The sequence below is a fragment of the Echeneis naucrates genome, chromosome 21 (genome assembly GCF_900963305.1).
Source record: "Echeneis naucrates chromosome 21, fEcheNa1.1, whole genome shotgun sequence".
Classification (NCBI taxonomy): Eukaryota; Metazoa; Chordata; class Actinopteri; order Carangiformes; family Echeneidae; genus Echeneis; species Echeneis naucrates.
Genome location: NC_042531.1, coordinates 3,750,207 through 3,770,422, shown reverse-complemented (window position 1 = coordinate 3,770,422; position 20,216 = coordinate 3,750,207). Strand labels below are relative to the sequence as shown.

General features: G+C 42.6%; 1 protein-coding gene across 3 annotated transcripts in view; it reads right to left on the bottom strand.

The window, feature by feature from the left end:
* The window catches only part of LOC115061680 (radixin), a 29,282-nt gene extending 19,663 nt beyond the window's left edge, over positions 1-9,619 (bottom strand). The window contains exon 1 of one of the 3 annotated variants that reach the window (XM_029530132.1): positions 9,503-9,619. The gene's annotated coding sequence lies outside the window, so the exon portion shown is untranslated. Of the gene's footprint in view, positions 1-7,706; positions 7,726-8,389; positions 8,468-9,502 lie in introns of those variants that run through there. The other 2 variants (XM_029530131.1, XM_029530133.1) reach the window with 2 other exon arrangements.
* Positions 9,620-20,216: the final 10,597 nt, after the last annotated feature.

Genomic DNA, 20,216 nt, shown 5'->3' with positions numbered 1-20,216 from the left:
TTGTCATCCTCGCACACTCCAGACTGGTCTGGTCTGCGGTTCCCTGATGGTGGAAAAGGCTCCTGAAGTCTGTCAGAGCAGAGACATCCATCTCTGTCTTCAGGAATGTCCTAAAGATGAATCTCTTCTGAGAGCAGCTCCAGCTTACAAACACGCTGAGCTTTCATTTTCACTACACGTCTTTCATCGACAAAGGTCTCCTACTGCACTGAAGCTGTATTTCTGTCCTTCACTTTTTTTTTTTTTTTTTTAAGTCACTCAACATGATTAAAAAAACATGCAATAGATGAGTGAATGAATGGAGTCAGGTCCTGTGGATACCAGTAAGCTGCGCAGGTATAAGGCAACACAAGAACACCAGCAAATTTTATACTGACGCTGACTTGACTGATGCACAACAAACTGGAAATGCAGTCTTTGAAACAAAATCCCTTCCCTATTTAAATGGTTAAGTTACACCCACCTAAAGGACGAATTAGATCATTCCCACATATCAATCTGTTGGTGAAACATAAAGAAATGGGAGTGTTAGCAGCTGCTACTAAGAGCAACAGCTGAATATCCTCCATAGTCCAGATTGGCAGAAGAGAAGAAGAAGGTCTCTGGACCTTAACCAGGACAGAACACAAAAGAAGGAGAAGGAACAGTTATGGTGAGAATTGGGGAAGCTACATGAGTAAAAAATGAGAGAGACAGAAATACAGATGTATATAAACACTGTTCCTCTGCTCTACTTGCTTCTTGAGCGAACCCTGACATGCGGACTGTTTGCAGTGAAGGCCGTCTGGACTGTGTCAGTTCGTACAGTACTGCTCGTCAGCTGAACAACTAGAATGTAAAATAGAGGCAGCGGTCGGTCGGTGTCCCATAGGTGCCAGATCTTTCTCATGCGTGAGGCCAGAAATAGACCTTTCTCAAGTGTCAGCACAGAGAATCAAACCAGGCTCAATGACCAGCTCAGTCAGAGCAGAAACTGTCTGAAACCTGGAACTAAGCTGGAAGCTTTTGAGTCTAGACTGGTTGGTTTTATGTACAAATCAATTGTGAAGACGTTCTGATGTCTAAAATGTGTAACCAGACCTTCAGTGGTTTGGCCCCCGATGCGTTTAAACTCGCACACACTCATTTTTAGCTTAGTTTGTGGTGAAATCTAGGTCAGAAAAAAAATAAGAGTTTTATCTAAAAGTGAAAAAAAAAACTGACTTTGTATTGAATTCAACATTTCTCAAGTGCGGTGAAGAACACTGATTTGTAAGACAAACATTTCATTTATGCATGAATGTATATTGGGCCTTTCTTTGGATTAGTTTACGAACCGAGATCAGCTGTTACTTCCAAACTATTGGTCCAGGACAGTGCTCCTATGTAGGTCACTGATCTCTTCAGGCCTCTTCACCTCTTCTATACGTCTGTTTCTACCAGATCCCTCCTCCATAAGTGGAAAAGTGGAAAATAATCACATCAGAGAGCTTTACGAATCTATGTAGAAAAAAAGTGGCCTAATTCAGCCCTAATTCTCTCTCACACATTATTAGTCTGCAGGAAATTCACTTTGATGTGCCACATAGCAGTGGGGCATGTCCTGCAAATCAACGCCCAGCTCAGTGAGAACTCCCATCACCCCATCAGTGTCCTTCTGAGGTCAAATCCTTGAGGTATATGAGGCCTGGATTATTTCTTTGTTCAAAGTTGCTGCTATCACGACTGCTCTTTTCCCATGGCACAAAAGCAGCTTAACTGATATAACATTACAATATGATACCAAACTGGGAAATCTTCAACTTAACAGCAGACAACTAAAGGTGGAGACAGTGAAGGTAACCCAGTTAAATGTATAAAATCTAAAGCAGCTGGACTTCATAAATCTGCACAAAAAGAAGCAGGTGGTGAGTTTATCTGTGTCCAGAGGTAATTTTCTCCACCTCTTCAGCTCTGCAGGCCTTATTCCTGCGCTCCATCTTTCCATTCAACTTTTGCAACAATGTGAGAGTGAGCAGAGAAAATGAGAGTAAGCAGGAAAAAGAAGAAGAATTCACAGCTTGACTTGACCCATATACCTGCAGCCAGGAGATAGGTGAGGACCACGAATACTGAAATAAAGAACAGATTTAAAAAGGCTTTCTTTCAAAGCACAAAAAATTTGAGAAAGTTGGCAGGAACTGCTTTTAGTCAGAACTTTGAGATAAACAAATCCATAGTGTTTTTTAATAACAACAACTTTTTTGTATGTTTGATAAAAAATAGAGGGCATCTGTCAGCTTTGCCCCCAACACCCCATTTTTCTCCTGTTAGTTCTTCTAAACCGATATCGTCTGCTTTGTTCAGCATTCGGCAGTGAAAGTGATTGCTGTCAACTAAATTTAAAAGAATTTATTGCTCCTGATTTGAGCGAGATACATGACCCTCTCACGAGGGTGACTTGTAGTGTGTGCTTCAGCAGAAAGCATCTGGAGCTTTCTAAAAGAACACAGGTCTGCCCTGTTCAGCAGTCGAGCACTTCCTGGTAAACCTGGATAAGCCCACAGGGTTAGGGTTAGTGTGTGTGTGTGTGTGTGTGTGTGTGTGTGTGTGTCCCTTTTCACTAAGGGGGCCACTCCAGAGTGAAAACAACTTCCAGGTCACCACTCTTGGAAAAAGAAACCCTCTGTGCACATTACTGCCTTTCATCTCACATCTCACTCATCTTTTGTCTGAATCAATCTGAGCAAACTGTTGGATCTTCAACACTTAAATTGGAGGGATCTGCTCGTCCTCTAGTCGGACTTCAAGCTTCTTACTGACTTCTAACTTATTTCTGTTGTGTCATCTTTAATTCTATGTCTCTTGGTTTTCTTTGAATTTTTAATCACGACACATAAATAATTTGTGTCTGTTCTTGTAATGACTTTTTTAACTTTTGTTGACAGCGTTTGGGCTTGTGTGTCCTAACTAACACATCTCCTACTGAAAGTGAAAGCTTAGTGGAAGCTTGTGGTTTAGTGCCTGGTGGGCCTGTGGTTGTGTATCTGTGTGTGTTTGCGGTCCCTGTGGGGCCCAAATATCAACAAACAGATGTTTTAAAAGGTAAAAACATCTGCCCAAGAGACAACAATGAAGCCATTCATTTACTGAAAATATTGCATTATTTGTTATTTGTGTTGTGTTTGCAGAGGCAACAACACCTCATGCAATAAGCCGTAGAGATGACACATGTGCACACACACACACACACACACACACACTAACCAACAGCTGTTATGACAGCAGGCAACTACCAACGGCTTTGCTTGACAACAAGGCTTTAGTAGTACAACAGAAGAGGGAAGTAATTTGTCATCTGGTGTGAGAAGGCAAGTGTGTGTCAAACGGCACAAATGGCCTGTCCAGGGTGTGAGTCTGTGAAACCACAAACACAAACAATACTGACGTCACCACTTACAGGACCACTTCAGTGGTTTTGCATAACAAAGACTGCTTTTCCCTCCTCAATACAAGTTAGTTAGTTTGGGCTGGTTTGAAAATCGACAGTTCCTGTAGGCTGGAGAAGTTAACCGTGTTAACGTTAATCCCTCAGAAGGAGAGTGAAAGGGCGACTCGCTTGGACTAACAAGGAGGTGGGGCTGCCTTCCTGACATTGGAGCGCACCACTAAATCTGTTAAAATATAAATAAAGTACACACACACTAAGGTATTCATCTATCGTTCTCAGCTGTCTTTCTCCAACGTGCCTGCATGCCTTAGCAGAGTATGTGCAGCATTTTAATGACATCAAATCGAGACACCGTTAGTCCAGAACGCAGGACCTTCCGGTGTTTACTTTCCTTCTCCTGCTGCACAGTTGGACCAATATGCAGGCACAACTGAGCTTCGCCATTCAGAGGCTGTGAAGTCAGGAAACTCAAAAAGGGGATATAAGTGACACTGACTTTTAGTGATGTATGAAAGTTGTGGACCTCAAAAGGAGCACAACAACCTGCACACCCGTTTTTTAACAAATGCCAACTCTGCAAAGTAAAGACAATGTCAGGCAGTTAACAAGATTATAGTTTCTACAGAGAGCACACTGAAGAGGGAACCAGACAAGACGAAAGGGGACACAATGAGGGAATCAAGGCAGCTGGTACCTTAAACCCCTGATGAGACGCAGTAAACGTAAAGCCTCCGGTTTAACATGATTATTATTTATTTTCAGACGGCAGATCGGTGGCCTGTCTCATCACCTTGGAGTGGATTCTCAAAGGAGAACATCTTGGCAGGAATAAGATGAACACTTTTCTCTGCTGTTGAACTATCAGAGCCAAATATTGCTCGACTGCTGCCACCTCCTCTGAGTACAGGGACAAAGAAGATGTTGGAGTCCTGGTGTAACACTGAGCAACCGGCATTTTTATGCTTTACAGCCAATTAACTGGACATTTTTACCAGAACAGACTAAATGTGGCTGTCATCACTGACCTACAGAATTCCTCCTTTGTAGTAAAGATGCAGAATAACAACATTTGACTCTACATCCTGTTTTTCGATGTAAACACTTTGGATTATAAAGTGATTGACCCTTTACCTCCTCCAATGTTCTCATACAGCGGTCTTGATGTTGGACCTCGTCCTAATGTGAAGTGTCCACCTTGTTGCCCACACTCAGAAAAAACACGCACTTGATGGTTCCGCTTGCCAAATACATAGTAAAGTGACAATGTTGTGCATCCCGTTGAGCTACAATGTTTTGGTCAGAAATTAGGTTTGCTTCGCGGAGTACCATCTGTCAAACACGGGCTGAACAAAGCGTGGGCGGGACAGCTGTCCCGCTAACCAAGCCAACATGGAGCTACACAGAATGTGTTGTGCATTGTTGCTGTGGTAATTAGTCCCAGTTTAAAGGACTGTTTCACAAACTAAATCTTGATTATTGCTGGTAAGAATCTGGACATGTGTTGGGTTTTGCCAGGTAAGTGCAGCATTTTTTGGGCAATCAGCGGCTCTAACGAGGAGTTAGCAGAGCTCAGATGTGACACGTGTCTTCAAAATCTAAATTTTAGAAACAGTCAATCAAACAGAGTTTCAGTCTGGGATATGCTTATTAAAATAAGGAGGAAAAGACAGCGATCCAAAGGAACATACATGAAGCATCAGCTTGAATCTTAACGGAACCCACTAAAAACAACAAGGATGAAGTTCGTCTAAACCAGACGGACAAAGTCGACTGAGCTTGAATAAGGTCACGCACACAGCTAACGAACCTCTAAGCCCCTGTGACAAATGATGTTCCCAAGCTGTCCAACGCTGCATTGTGGTTGAACATATGGCGAGGTGCAGAAGGACAACAGTCTGATCTTGGAACGAGATTAATCATCATTGTTCTACAGAACGGTATCGATGAAAGCAGAGTACAGTACAGACTACCTGGCCTTACTGTTTCCTGCCAGCTTTATTAATCTTTTGATGACGCTGACAAAAACGAGCCGGCATACTACGTATTATCAATATTCATGTGATCAATATTTACCGTAATAAAAATTCACTTGGCTAAGCAAACTGTGAGAAGTAGCTGGGAGATCAATGGCATCTTCAGTTTGGGCCGTGCCTCGGCATGCTGCTGACACTTTTCCAGACTGACTGAAAAGGATTTTCTAAGTAACTGTTTTGGTGTTTTGCACAAGATCAGATGACTCGTGGACTGAACGCTGTCTCTTTGCATAGTTTCAGAGAAAGAATCTGAGTCCCCAAAATGAACTGAAATGAAAACCTGCTGCATCATGTTTCACAGAAACAGCTCAGGAACGACTGATGCACATACAGAAAAAGAAAGTGAGAGAAATCAAACGGAAGACGCGGCTCGAGAGGATGGAAAGAGAAACTGGATAGCATGTTTTGGTGAAGCTGGCTGTGAGGAAGGTTGTGAAACTAAAGCATTTACTCTGTGTCATCAACTGATACCAAACCAAGCAGTACCATACACCTCCACAGCTATGGTGTAATTCTCTTAACTAATCAATTCATTTAATACAAGTCTGTTTATGACTTCAAGCTAAAGCCTGAAGAGAGTTTACTTTCATTTATGAAAGAGAAAAGAATAAAACCCAAAAATCTGAGAGGAAAAGCATTTCAACAGGTAAAGGATGAAGAGATTTTGAAATGAAAACCACACTGATTGCAGCTCCATAGTGTAATGCTCACTGCAGTGCAGAGCAGCTTCCCGGCTGAACTTTGACCGACTGTACTTAGTGCATGCATGCATGAGTAATCTTACAATGCGGCGCATGATTGTAACGGATATCTCTGGCATAGTTGCTTTTATTTCATCCTTTACATGATTTTGGCTCTAGCTGACCGGAGCATGTCACCATAGCTGTTCCAAAGTATTGAAAGTGTAAGCGAAAACTGGAGGGGAGAAAGAAAAAAAAAAAAAAAAACGTCCTCTAAGAAGCTGAATGAGACAAACTGCCATCCATTCAGCAGGAGGAGCAGCTCGGGTACCACAACCAACACCGTGGAGCTGGAGACCACTTTCAGACCGTCTCACAGCAGCAGCTGGTGTGTGAAGAATTTGTCTAGACTCAGCCAACTCCACATGCTGAATCTGAGGCCCATTTGGTAATTTTGCTGCCTCCTTTTAATGTGCATATGATTCTACACTGAGTAAAAGGGGGCCTGCTTTGTTAAAGGTCACCGCGGCTTCTTCTCAAATGCCCTCCTTCATTTATAATGACAGGAAGTAGAGATTCTTACAGCGGTTCACTAAAGTTAACCACACAGCATCCACAAACTTTCTGGGTTGCTGACCTTTTCTTTGAAAACGTATTTGGTCAATAATAATGAAATCATAAAATGGCAAAATTTATTCACTTTTGCTGGCAGACATTAAGATAAATATGGACGTCTGGTCAGGATGAGACTCCGCTCTCCTCCTCTGCAAGCGGTGAGATTATTCAACAGGTTGGAGAAGAGAGAGACATCTAAAACCAGCAGTTTGACGGATCTCATGTCATGATGTGGAGCCTCTTTCTCAAATGAGCTGTAACTCTGTCCCCGGAGGGGGCGGGGCCAGGAGGGACGGGGGTTGAGTGACAGGGGGAAGGAGCCAATCACAGACGGAGCTCCGGTGCATCTGTTGGTGCCAGATGGACGGAGCATCAGTTTAATGTGACCGTATCAGGACGGCTGTTTACGGCCAAGAGTACGGAGGCCGAGCTCACCCAAACTTCATTTGGTTACACAGAGGAGGGGGGGTTAAATAAACATTTTTACACCATCTGTGTCACGTGACCAGCCGGTTTTGAAAGTTAGAGGCGCCATTGAAAACGCGTTTACAGAACATGCGCAAAAATGAATCCATCTACACACACATCTAAGGAAATAGCGGGATTTTAATTCTCCTCTCACCACAAGGAGTCGATAAATACTGACAGCAGAACAACAGACTCTGTTTTCACATTGTATTCAAGGAATAAAGAGAAGTGAGCGTCGTCAGCAGACAGAGGAGACAAAAGTTGCAACTACAGAAGCGACATTTCCGCTTTTTTTTTTTTTTTTTTTTTAAAGGAGACTCAGAGACTCACCGCCGAATTTCATCAGTACAGCCGGACACGTTCCTGCAGGGCCGGCTGTGCTGATGAAATAATGAGACACCCCCCCGGGGCATTGATCATCTAATTACCCCGGCTACTGATAAAAGCCCCATTCTGTTGCATAACAAGTTAAATGACACACAGCAGCTTCACTTCACTCACCCGTCAGAATAAAAATACAAAACAAGGAGCCGGTGAAAATCCGAGCTGAAGCCAAAGTGTGAGCGTCCTGTCAGTCAGAAAGGTGAGCAGCTTCTGTAACATAACTTATCCTCACCGAGCCTTCTTAACCCCCCCTCCTCCGGTGAAGGCTCTGCAGCCCGGTGTGTAAAATAAACCCCCCCTCCTCAGGTGAAGGCTCTGCAGCCCGGTGTAGAAAATAAACCCCCCCCTCCTCAGGTGAAGGCTCTGCAGCCCGGTGTAGAAAATAAACCCCCCCTCCTCAGGTGAAGGCTCTGCAGCCCGGTGTAGAAAATAAACCCCCCCCTCCTCAGGTGAAGGCTCTGCAGCCCGGTGTAGAAAATAAACCCCCCCTCCTCAGGTGAAGGCTCTGCAGCCCGGTGTAGAAAATAACCCCCCCCCCCCTCCTCAGGTGAAGGCTCTGCAGCCCGGTGTGTAAAATAACCCCCCCCCCCCTCCTCAGGTGAAGGCTCTGCAGCCCGGTGTAGAAAATAAACCCCCCCTCCCCTCCCTCAGGTGAAGGCTCTGCAGCCCGGTGTGTAAAATAACCCCCCCCCCCTCCTCAGGTGAAGGCTCTGCAGCCCGGTGTAGAAAATAAACCCCCCCTCCCGCTGACTTGAACAGCTTAAAGGAAGGCAGGCGGAGATGAAGCCGATCAAACTCACCTCTACCGGAGGATGTGTCCGTCTGTCCCCCCCTCCAGCTGGCAGCGCTACTTTATAGATCCACGGAGGGTAAAAATAGAGCCCCCCCCTCCCCTGCACTGCCCTCCCCTCCCCTGCCCGGCCTCTGCTCTCTGTACCGGACTCGGTGCGGTGCGGGCGGCCGATCCACTGACTCCACCGGCCGGAGGAAAAGGTAGAGACAGTCAATATGGCTGACGAACTCACCGTGCCGAGGCGTGGTGAGCACAGCCCCGCAGATTCGCCCCCTCCCTCCCCCACTCCCTCACCCCGTGACTGAAACTCTGCACTGGTGCACCCCCCCCAACAAGGAGACGTTTTCTACCCTTTGCTGAACGAGTTAGGTCACACTTTATTTTCAGCACTTCCCGTTCACTGACATGTCAATAAGATCTTCAGTGACTCACACTCTTCTGGACATGGACTGTTTGGGTTTTCTTTAACCTTGGCTCTGACACGGTGGACCTACAGGACCTAGCACCTGGAGGAGGGGGGGGGCAGGAAAAACAGAAGATGGGCTGGGAGTGTTGCTCCTGCACAGTAGTTATTCCATGTCCACACCGCCAAAAATCTCCATGTGTGTTCAATCATCTGTCGCAAAATCACTCAGACAACTGCTTCAAGAATCGTGGAACAAAATCTGAAACCTGCAAAGTGACAAAAATACAGCCAACTCTCTACAGGAGCAAAGTGAAGACCGGAAAAAAACAAATACTGATCCTGACTTTAGAAATAATTTTCATCTTTTGTTAAAGAGAACATTCACACAAAGCAACAGACACTCGTTCTCATCAGCTCTGCTTTGTCCTGTGTGATCTTTGTTAAACCTTCTTTGAGTATGGCAGCAGCAGTATTTTCACATACAAATTTCCATGAGATGGTTTATTTTCCTGTTGTAAAAAAGGGGACTTTAATGAACTAATGATTGGATAATCAATGAGAACTAACTCTGCTTCCAGAATATAAATGTCAGACTGCCTTCCCACAAAAACAGATAAATCAAAGTCACGCAGTCTCCCCACAGCACCGTTCACAACTCCGACTGTAAAGGAGAAGGGGTTATAGTCTGTAGAGAAATAAATCACCCACACTTGCCTCTTGAGTTTTCTTTCCACCTCACCAGGGTGTTCTGCCCATCTCCACCTCTGAAGGAGGCTTTCCATTCATCGCTGCCGGGAAACGAGGGCTCTGCTGAAATAGCGGTGTTGTGAAACAGAGCTGGTGCGGTTGTGAGGAGGAGAGGTGTGAGTCACTGACATGAAGCTTGCCTTGACCTGAAGTCCTGATGAGAAAAAGCACACAGAGATAAAATCCTGATGTAAGTCCTCCATTATCAGAATTTTTAGTTCTGGAAATGAGAACATCAAGAGACAGATTCCTTACATGCAGCTATGGGATATTCATACAACACGATAGGTTCATCTATCATTTAATATCTGCCTCTTGATTAAACAAGCTGTGATTTATGATCAGTAATTCTTTAAAAAGCATAAAAAACAAAACAAACAGTCCAAATGTATGCAGCACCAGAACACACTTTCACCTTTTCCCTTTCTTTCACAACATCTGGGAGCGTGTTGAATACAAGCTGGAGCAAACTAAAGGAATGTGTGGCGCTACGCTGCTGATCTGAGTGCCAACATCCTCATTACACACAGTAAGACAGGAAGAAGTCGGCTGAAAATGGAGGCCAGATTATGAAGACAGATCTCCTGAGAGGTTGATTCATCAGTTTGCATCTCCAGTCTATTTTAATTTTAACACTGACATAAATGTGAGACATTGTGAGGAGAATGCTGCATAGTGAACTGTGAAGTAACGTTTTTTTTTTTTTTCCAGGGCGACATACGCATTGCTTTTCATATTTTTCATGTGATTCACATTCCTCCTTTTTTTCATTCTTGGTGTCGCTCACCTCCTGGAGGCCACGTCCTCTCACTTTGTCTCACCAATCACAGTAATGCAGTACATTAAATAGGATTTCCATAATGTCTGCAGTCTGTTGATCCAGCTGTCTCTTCCAGGTGAACAGAAGCGTTTCCAGCTTCTTAGATCTGGGCTTCACTTAATAGAGCTTTAAAGTGCACGTGTTATTCTGGACTAAAACTGTGACAGAGCCTCTCTCTCCCTTCAAAAACTCAAAGATTCATCTTTTGGTCTCACTTTGAGAAAGTTATTTGACAGTTTACATGGCTTCATTTGAACATTTTGGTTCACTTCATGTTTAATTTGAACCTTTTGTGTATTTATATTGTGTACAGCTGCTAAAAGAATGTAATTACTGACTGCTTGATTGATTTGTCATTGTGTGTTTTTGGCTTCAGAGCCTCAGAAGCTGACCACATTTCAAGGTGCTTTTCAACTATTTCTGTTCTGTTGTGCAACACTGACACCTCATGGTCAAGTACCTGATGACATCAGATTGCCGGTCTCCACAGCAACAGGGCCGACAAAAATCCACTGCAGTGAAGATGCTCCTCTTAAACAAGATGATCTTTCTTTGCTTTCTTTTGTCTTCACGGCTGGACATCGTCTATTCAAAATGATGACGTTTACAAAAACAAAAACATGAGTGATTCAAGGAACTAATGGTACAAAGTGAAGTAAAACGGACGAAACAAAAGTGTGTTGTCCTGTACACAGATTAATAAAACTGGGCCTTCAAATGTCCTGATCTTACAGATGAGTGTTCACTCTACTTCATCTGTATTTAACAAACTCATCCGTTGACATCATTTTTGGTCAAAGCTCACAGAAGGTAACTTCACACCGACCTTCAAATGGTGTTTCAGGCTGATCTTCCCATGCAGTGAGTGTACTTCCAAGTCTGCTTGTCTTTATGTTCCTGCAGGAGACATCAGGGTTGCGTTTCTGTTACAGTGGATCAGCCACCACTGAAGAGTTTCCACTAAAATAAAACAAAAAATCAACCTTAATATTACCTCACAAATGTGTAAATCTATTTCACCCCAACTGGTCACAGGTAGAAACTACTTTCTAAATTCCCTGATGAGTTTGTTTTATGACCTTGTTGATTTTCTGTCCACTCAGCAAAAGACCTTTGCGTAATAAACCCGTTTTAAAATCCTCCTGAAGTTTCTTCCACGGTCACAGGAGGGCAGCAAAGCACCACTTGATTGTGCACGCATCACCTCTGGACCTTCTTGTCATCTGGAATTTTAAACAAACGGCACTGAACAGTTTAATCTGGCAGTTTGCGTGTATCATTCTTTGTCTATTGATTCCCTGAGATTTTAAGCAAACAGAGGTTTGAGTCAACACGTCTCATTAAGTCGTCACTGTCAGTCAGGTCTACAATAGTCAGTGTGTTTGCACATTGAGGCGGCTTAACATTGTATGTTGCTGTGGGTGCAATGGAGGTTTCTGGCATTTATACAGCAGGTAGAGGACACAGCAAACTCAGACACTGTAAATGATTAATAGAAACTTATTCCTAACTCAGAACATCTTTAGAAACAACATTCCTCTATTGATACTGCAATGAATCCCATGAAAAGAGGAAAACTAACTAATAAGCAGCCGTCAAAGTATCCAAACGCTGATAGACTGCATCTTACTCTCCTGTGACGTAGAACTGTTCAGAAACTATACACATTCCTTCCTTCTTTTCCACATATACCATACAGTAATTGAATTTGAGCCAATCTCACAGTCTGTAAATCAGCAGAGCAGAGCAGAGCAGTATGAGTTTGAGATAGACAAAAGAAAAAAGATTTTTCTTTGTGATAAGAAAATATCGATTAACAGTCCACTCCTGCTTTAGAAACCAAAACGTGATTGATACTTGAACATGTGGGCACGTAAATGGTAATTAATCTAAGATACAGCAATACAGGCCCTTCCTGTTTTATATGTCACAGATATTCCTCGTAGCCATCATCTCACAGCCCCACAACTCCAGTTCTGTCATTTATAACATTCCTTTCTTTTTCTCCTTCCCGCCACTTCCCAGAAAGTAAACCAGCGTTTCTCTTCAGAGATACAGGTTTAACTCTCACCAGGACTCCTCTGCTCCATGTATCATATCAGCTCGGTTTATTTCATTTTGTAAATTTCATTTATGTCAGGTTTGTTTGGGTGTTGAGCTCTGGTAACCGGACCAACACCGTCAACACAGAGCTTTGGCTTGGCCTGCAGGCTGACGTGATGTTTTCAGCAGTGTAAAGCAGAAACAGGGAAGCCAGCCATCGGTGCCTCTGCGAGCCAAATGAAATATTATTCCAATGGAATAATAAACTGCTGGCACTAAAAGTGCTGAATAAATCAAATTATACTTCTAATTTTGACAAGAATGATCACTAAATTCGATGTAATTGTTACAGTGGTGGCGTTTATTGTGATGTAAAAAGGGCACAGAAATCAAATGAAAATGTTCTGTGGTGTTCAGCACTCAGCAGGATGAAAACAGTAATCCTGTCCAATAATAATGATAATCATGTCTGCCATAATAATGCTCAAATAAATAAATGCAGTCAATGATCATTAATGCTGGTAGGACTTTGTAATGTGAAGCCAACAGGAGGCTGTTTGTGTGTTGTTTGGCCATATAAGGGCTTTCCAGCATGATTGTCACAGTGTTACTGAGGAGGGAGGGGCATTTTGTCATCAGCCCCATCAGTCAGAGTCACAGTGACATGTAGCACGTTTCAGGACCTTCAGCGTGTTCATGTCTTTATATGGTGGAATCACATCAAAGACAACAGGCCAGAAACACAGAGCTGAAGGGAAGAGGAGGTGGACGAAATCCAAAATGAGGATGAAATGGAAATTTAAAGTGACTTGACGCAGGAGAGGAGGAGGAAGATGTGAACACAGCAGGGGAGTGAGCGAGACAGAAAACAGCAGGAGGAAAATTCAACGACATTCTTCCACATTTTTGCCTTAGTTTCTATTTTTTGTGCTCGCATTGAATTCAAATTTTGGAATTTCGTGATAAATCAGTTCATCAGATTTGTTAGGGTAGCCAAAATGTTTTAGGGTTTTATTTTTCTTTACAGGATTTCAAACCAGAACCATTAAGATACTGTGGACTTTGTCTTCAAGTGAAAATAACTTTCTTTCCCCCTCCAATTAAATTTGACCTACCTTGTGGCTTGTTTAACACCCATCTGATTGCCTTAATATCCCCGTGTCTTGTTTCTTTCCATTTGACTTTTTAACCATGTTCCAGCAACTAAGCAATTACGTTTTTCCATTATTATTTTTGCTGATAATGAAAGATGGCCGAAACTATAAAAGTGCAATCCAAGCTGTAATAAACCTGAATTATCCTTCATCCCATGTGCACGAATTTCATTAGCTCTAATGGCCCTTACAGTCAGAAACAGCTTTTTTGTCCTGTGATAACACAAAGGAACACATTTCACTGTGAGCCGTGCTTCAAATGATCAGCGTCAGCCTTCAGAAATATATTTACTGGCCGTGTTACTGAGGTCGTCTGCTCGTCACATCCTCGCCGTCCACTTTTCCTGACTGTCCCACTGCTCTGACCTATTTTGGTATTGGGACGATAACATCTTCTTTCCAGGGAATCTTCAGGCGGAGAGAGAGAGAGGGAGAAAGTTAGCGCTTGGGTTGAACTCAGCTGCCCCGTAAGTGTGAGACAGCTTATGTTTGTCTTTATGCACATTCGATAGAGACAGAAATGCCAAACACACTGCTGTGGCTCAGGCCGGCGAAGCATCTAATGTACAATCTACAACCTTCTATCAGTTTTGGTTTTCTACAGTGTCTACAGTGGTCCATTGTAAAGGTCCTCTTAATTACCATGCACTGGGATACAGTATGACAATGGAAACAGCTTAAAGTATAATATTCCACTCTGGTAAACATATAAGACACAGTGGATATGCGCTCAGACTGCCAGTAAACACCATTAGAAACATGAGGGCAGACATAAACACAGTAATTTTGTTTAGAGTTAAAGGTATTATGGTGTAAATATTTGTCGGGCTGGGAACATGCCTATCATGCCTGCTTTAAATTTTCCTCATCACTCAGATACAGAGAAAAAAATATCACTTTTAGTTATTGTAATTTGATAACAGCAAGAAACTGAAGCTTGAAGACTAAAAGTCTGGATATATCAACCTGCTTTTTCATGAGATTTTAGTTTCAACAGTTGCTCCTGAATTTTCCCAGTTTGACATCATTCTCCTACAGAAACAATGGAAGCTACACACCGTGATGACAAAAGGTAAAAGGTAAAATCTGAAATAAATGGGCTGCAGACAGGCGCTGAATTTAAAGCTTTTCTAAGAGTGACCTTTCATCCGCCCCACACTGTTGTTTCGATGTCCGACTTTTAACAAAAGGGTTTGTTATTTAAATGTCATTTCTCCATTTGAATCTGCTGCATATGGGTTTGCTTTTTTTTTTTTTTTACAGGTAGACAAACCTGGAGATCCACGCTTGGTCCCAGTGTCATTATTCCGTGCACACACAGTCATGCACATACTACTTCATATTTAAATGAATTTCAATTTCAACTGAAATGAAAAAAGTAACGTTTGAAGCTTGAAAATGTCTGAGCGTTGGCCAAAACATACATTTGTTCAGCTGCTAAAGAAAGAAATGCATTTGATCTCATTGAATTTCAGGAATTAAACAGGCACAACGTGTCCTGGTAAATAAAACATTAACATCCGTTGAATCATCACTAGAAGTTTTAGAAGTGAAAACACAATATTTACAGGTTCTCTGTGCTTCTTCCTCAGAAGTTCAAGCTTTGACCTCTGACCTTGAGGAGAGCCTTATTTCAGTAGAACTTTTCTTCAGTCAGCGCCGACACTTTTTGAACTTGACAGCTCTTTCATGCTCTGTTTTCCTTTCCATCTGGTTTTTACAGTCATATTTCTTCTTCTCTTCACCCCTTTTTTCCAGGTGTCCCCTGGTCGCCGGGTTTAGTTTCTCTTGTTTCCAATTATCCTCACCTCTCCGGTTCTCAGAGAAAACAGGTGAACCATTCATTTATATCCTGTACCATATTTCACGAGATTCTGAAATTGTAATTTTTCTTTGTGTAATCTTGTCTCAGGTTTTCCATCTCAGAGCACAGCGTCCAATTTTATGCCATGGGGGATCAGTAGGAGATGATACATACAGCATGTGCTTAGATCCAAGATGGCAGATGTTGTAGTGGGAGCGATGCTGTCAGAGGGCCTCATTTGGCCCTTCGTGGCAACACGTGAGCTGGACTGAGCCATGTGGACTCACATTCCAGTCACAGGCCAAAGTGATTTTCATCCCTGCCTGCATGTCCAGAACAAGGCTGAGCCAGGTGATGTCCTATTACTCTTACTCTTATACGAGGAAATATCCACAATTAGTCATAATATACAGATGTTCAAAATGTTCCCAAGCCCCGAGATTTGGAAACATATTTAGGCCCTTTTTTTCTTTCCTCTGATCATCTTACAGTGTGTCAAATCTGCACCACCTCTGTGGGTGTTAAAGTGGCATTTAGCAATACTTCTATATTAATACTATCTGAAACTCTTCGTAACAAATGGCCTCCTATGGAGAAGGCTGCTTTTTGGAGAATAAAAGAATATTAGTGCTTTCCAAAATCAATGAAAAACATGGATTTTCATGTTTTACAAGGAGTTTAACCTTAGGGATAATGTGCAAATGTTACATCAACAGTAACACAAAGTTATCATCACTCAATAACAACCCAATACACCAACAACAGCTGAGACCTGAAAGATATGATGAGTTATCCTAATCAGAGAGAGACAAAGCTCTATCTGAAACACCCCTCCATCTCACTGCAGTCAAAACTCAGTTAATTTAGAAGAGAATGATTGTTGATGATTGATGTGTTACAGTAGTCCAGTCTGAAGGAGATAAAAGCTCGGCTGAGATCTTCACATGAAAGCTGAAGGTGGTCAGATCTTTTCCTTTCCTATAATGATGGAGACATTTGACACCTTCAGCCTTTAATCATATTAGCCAAAACACCAATTTGGCCACGTGAAGCTGAATGGAGAAAGTGAAACGCCCCTCCTTTCTCTGTCCTGACCATCTCTTTGTTTCTGAAACTGCCTTTTTTGACCATCATCACACATTTAGAGAGCACTTGTCTCACTTTGTGTGAAGGAGGGATGAGGTTGTGGGAGGAATGTTGGGTTTGTTAGACCAAACAGGAAGTGCTCTGGTCAGGAAAGTGGGTGGCTTGGTTTCTGGATGACCTCTCTGCATGCGTGTCTCTTCTATTTGATTCTTGCGTTCCAATTGGAGTCTAAAATCCGAGTCTGCTGAGCACTGAGCTTCTCTCTAAAGCCTGTTGAGTTTGTGTGTGTTTTTAATGACATTTCACTTAATGACACAGCTCTTTAAATTTGTTGAACCAGCGAGTTGAATAGACAGAACTTTTCCAGGTGACCAGAAAGCTTTTAAAAAACTTAACAGCATCAAAGGTGACAAGATGTTACTTCCTCATTAGGATGAGGAGGGTTGGTATTTGTGCCTTCATGATGAGCTGAAAAATACTACTAAGACAGAGAGTCATTTCCCATTCATTTCATCATTTAATACATCACGGCAGTTCTTCAGATGCAAATTAAACTCAGAGGTGACATTTGATTTCCTAAATTTCCTTCTTGTGTTTCTACAGTTCAGACCTTTTTGGATGAAAAGTGAGTTCAGACCTGCACCAACACACACGCGCGCGCACACGCACGCATACACACACACATACACACACACACACTAATCCCAGCAAATAGGCTGGTGAGTGACAGGTGGTGAGCTCCGTCTCCCCAGACAGCTGCTGGGATGTGAGCCAATAGAAATGCAGAAAGTGGGTCAGCATGGTAAATTATTTTCCTGTCAGTGATGGAGACGAGCCTGGATATTAGTTTTCTCTTCAGTTCTCTTATTGTTCAGTTGGTCAGATATAAACGTCACCAGACTTAAGCCTCTTAGAGCCACTTACAATGATTATATTAATCTGATTTAAGGGTATTTGTAAATCAAATCCCCCTGAGGGATTATTGAGCTGATGAAAACTGTAAGCTGCTATTGGAGTAGTTTTCTGAGGATGTTTGCTGGAATATTTTCTGTTCCAGCAAACATCTAACTGTCAAAACAAAGTTAGCAGATTTGATAATTGGGCGTCATCATGTCAATGATAGTAGTGTACATGTGTTGATATTGTGCTGCTCTGTTCACTGCTATTTAACCTGGATACAGAGAACACAGAAGTGGAAGGAAAAACAACAACAACATCACACACCAAAAGGACTTTCAGGTCCATTCAAACAAACGGACTGGGCCAGTGCATCTACTGGCTGAGTAGCATCTGTTGAAATGAGCAGACCTGCATGTTTGCATTCTCTATTCATGTTTACATTACACCAAATTTACGGTGCGGATCAACAGTCCCAACAAAGCCGGAGATGCTGGTGACTGTCAGCATCACCTCTGTGCGACATGTAACGACTCCAGCTTGTGTTACATAACCATGAAGTCATCCACAGTGTTGACTTTAAGAACCAGATGGAGAATCATAAGGACTTGGCAGAGGTGTGAGCTGCGCACACTTCTTCATTTATGAAAATAATGTTCGACGGAACTGGAGCAGCCTGGTGGGTTACATCACTAATTACGTAACGTGACAGTTATACTGTATCCAAAGCACCTTGGACAGGATAACTGAGGAGAGACTCGGCTGTTTGCATTTTCTTTTTGACAGGTTCTCCTGGGCGATCAAGGTGTTCTTACAAATCTCTGAACTCGATTTTGGTCTGCATCTAAACACATTTTTGTCAGATCTGCAGTCTCTTCTTTTGGTCAGACCTCACAGATGATTCAATCATTCTCAAACTCAATTAGCTGTGCAGAATCGCTGCAGCTGCAGAGGATGTGTTATAACACCTGAAAGGCCTCCTGACCAAACACACACACTTATATTTTGGTCAAATCAAGATTTTGGCCCCCATGCTGGGAAAGTGGAGAAGGGTCTGAGTGTAGTAAACAAAGAAGCTTATATAAGAGGTTTGGGGTCATGAACATAACGACTATCTGTGGCCATGTAATCAGAAGATGAACACACATGCAGAAAGACATTAATTAGTTGTTCATGTGAACTGACATCATTTGTTTCACTGTAAAATGGGTTGAGTTTGTGTCAGTGGGGCTAAGTTGCTGTGTTACATAACACATTTGTGTGTGCACAGGTACATGTGTGTGACACATCAAAGGCTTCAGTGGGTAATAAGTGAGACGGATGGTTTTGTGGTGTAAATGGCACGCTAACTGAACAGGTCGGTGACAAAGGGCACGTCTTTCTGTTACCTTCCCCCCCTCCGTTTTTTTTTACATTTCCAAACTAAGAGGTCAAACTAAAATTCTTTTACGTGCCTGCCACCTTCTGTGGATGTTTCTAACATCACACACACACACACACACACACATACTTAAATACACAAAAAAAGTATAGAAAATATTGGCTAAAGTGAACGTTTTTAAACATAAATTGCAAAGTGAAGGTCCATTTGTTCACAGAGTGGTCTGTGGATGTTAATTTGCCTTTAAACCAGGAAACAGTCCACTGCCTGTTGTATAATGATGAAAATGGACAACGGATCTAAACCATGAAGGTCCACTTGTGGCTGTCTATTAATAGAAAGCTTTATTCCTTCGATATGAATAACTCTGACCTGCCACCTACCAGGAGTCGCATACGTGTCGACCATCAGTGGGGACATGGAGTGCCAGTGTTGACAGTGGGGGGGCTTTCGAAGCCTTGATGTTGGGTAGGGGGGGTCTCAATGGTTCTTGATGTCGTCAGTTTTACTCATAGGTCATAGCTGCACCCCCACATCACCTGCCATTTTCAGCCCACTCATGTTTTCCTTCCATGTTCCAGTGTGGAACAAAGAGCATCCAAAATCTACTTCATTATTGAACTACACAAGGAGACTCCAGAGCCAAAGGCAGGTAAAAAGTCAGAGGTGAGCTGCAGGGGAACAAGGACGGAGATCTGTCTACATATCTGGTTTAAGGATACATGTAAGGCTCAAGAAGACTGGACTAAAAGGTAAGACGTTTACTGTGTCAAGAATAAATTCAGCATTACAACAAATATCCTTCTGTTTGCACAATACATCTGGTGCAAATTTAGATGCACTTATAAAATTACATAAACTCTTTAGTTTTGCAGGTACAAAATATGTGCCAAGCCCTGTTTAGACCTGCTATCAATTTCCAGCTCATACATGTGGACAATTCCAGCACTGGGAACGAACCCGAGACAGGAACATTTGAGATACCATCAGTTCGACCACCATAACGGCAGCACACTGAATGGAAATATAATCTAATTCATAATATGGTGCAGTAACCTTTTTTTTTTAGTATTGTGAGGCTCTACATAATATTCAAGATTTTTTTATTGAGTGATGCCCTGAGGCTGATTATGGGGTTCCCCTGTAATTGCAGGAGGATGAAAGGCATTTTGTTCACGGGGAACATGAAGGACATTGTTAGTGAGGAAAAAACCTTAGATGAAAGTTTGGCCTAATCCCCTCTCTATCTTTTAATGTGAGCAAAGGTCAGGCTCGTGCTCTCCCACCCACCTTCACTGGCACACACATAAAAGAGAGGCAACCACAAAAGGACACACACTGACACGTGGAAAATGGCAGCAGGCCAGAGGTTTCCCCCGAGCTCCAAATAAAAGCATGACGTGTGACTGCAGGAGTGTCCCCGTTTCTACACACCTGTACATTTACCTTTTCATATATAATCATAATAATCGGTTTGAGGTTCGGGTCCATTAAAT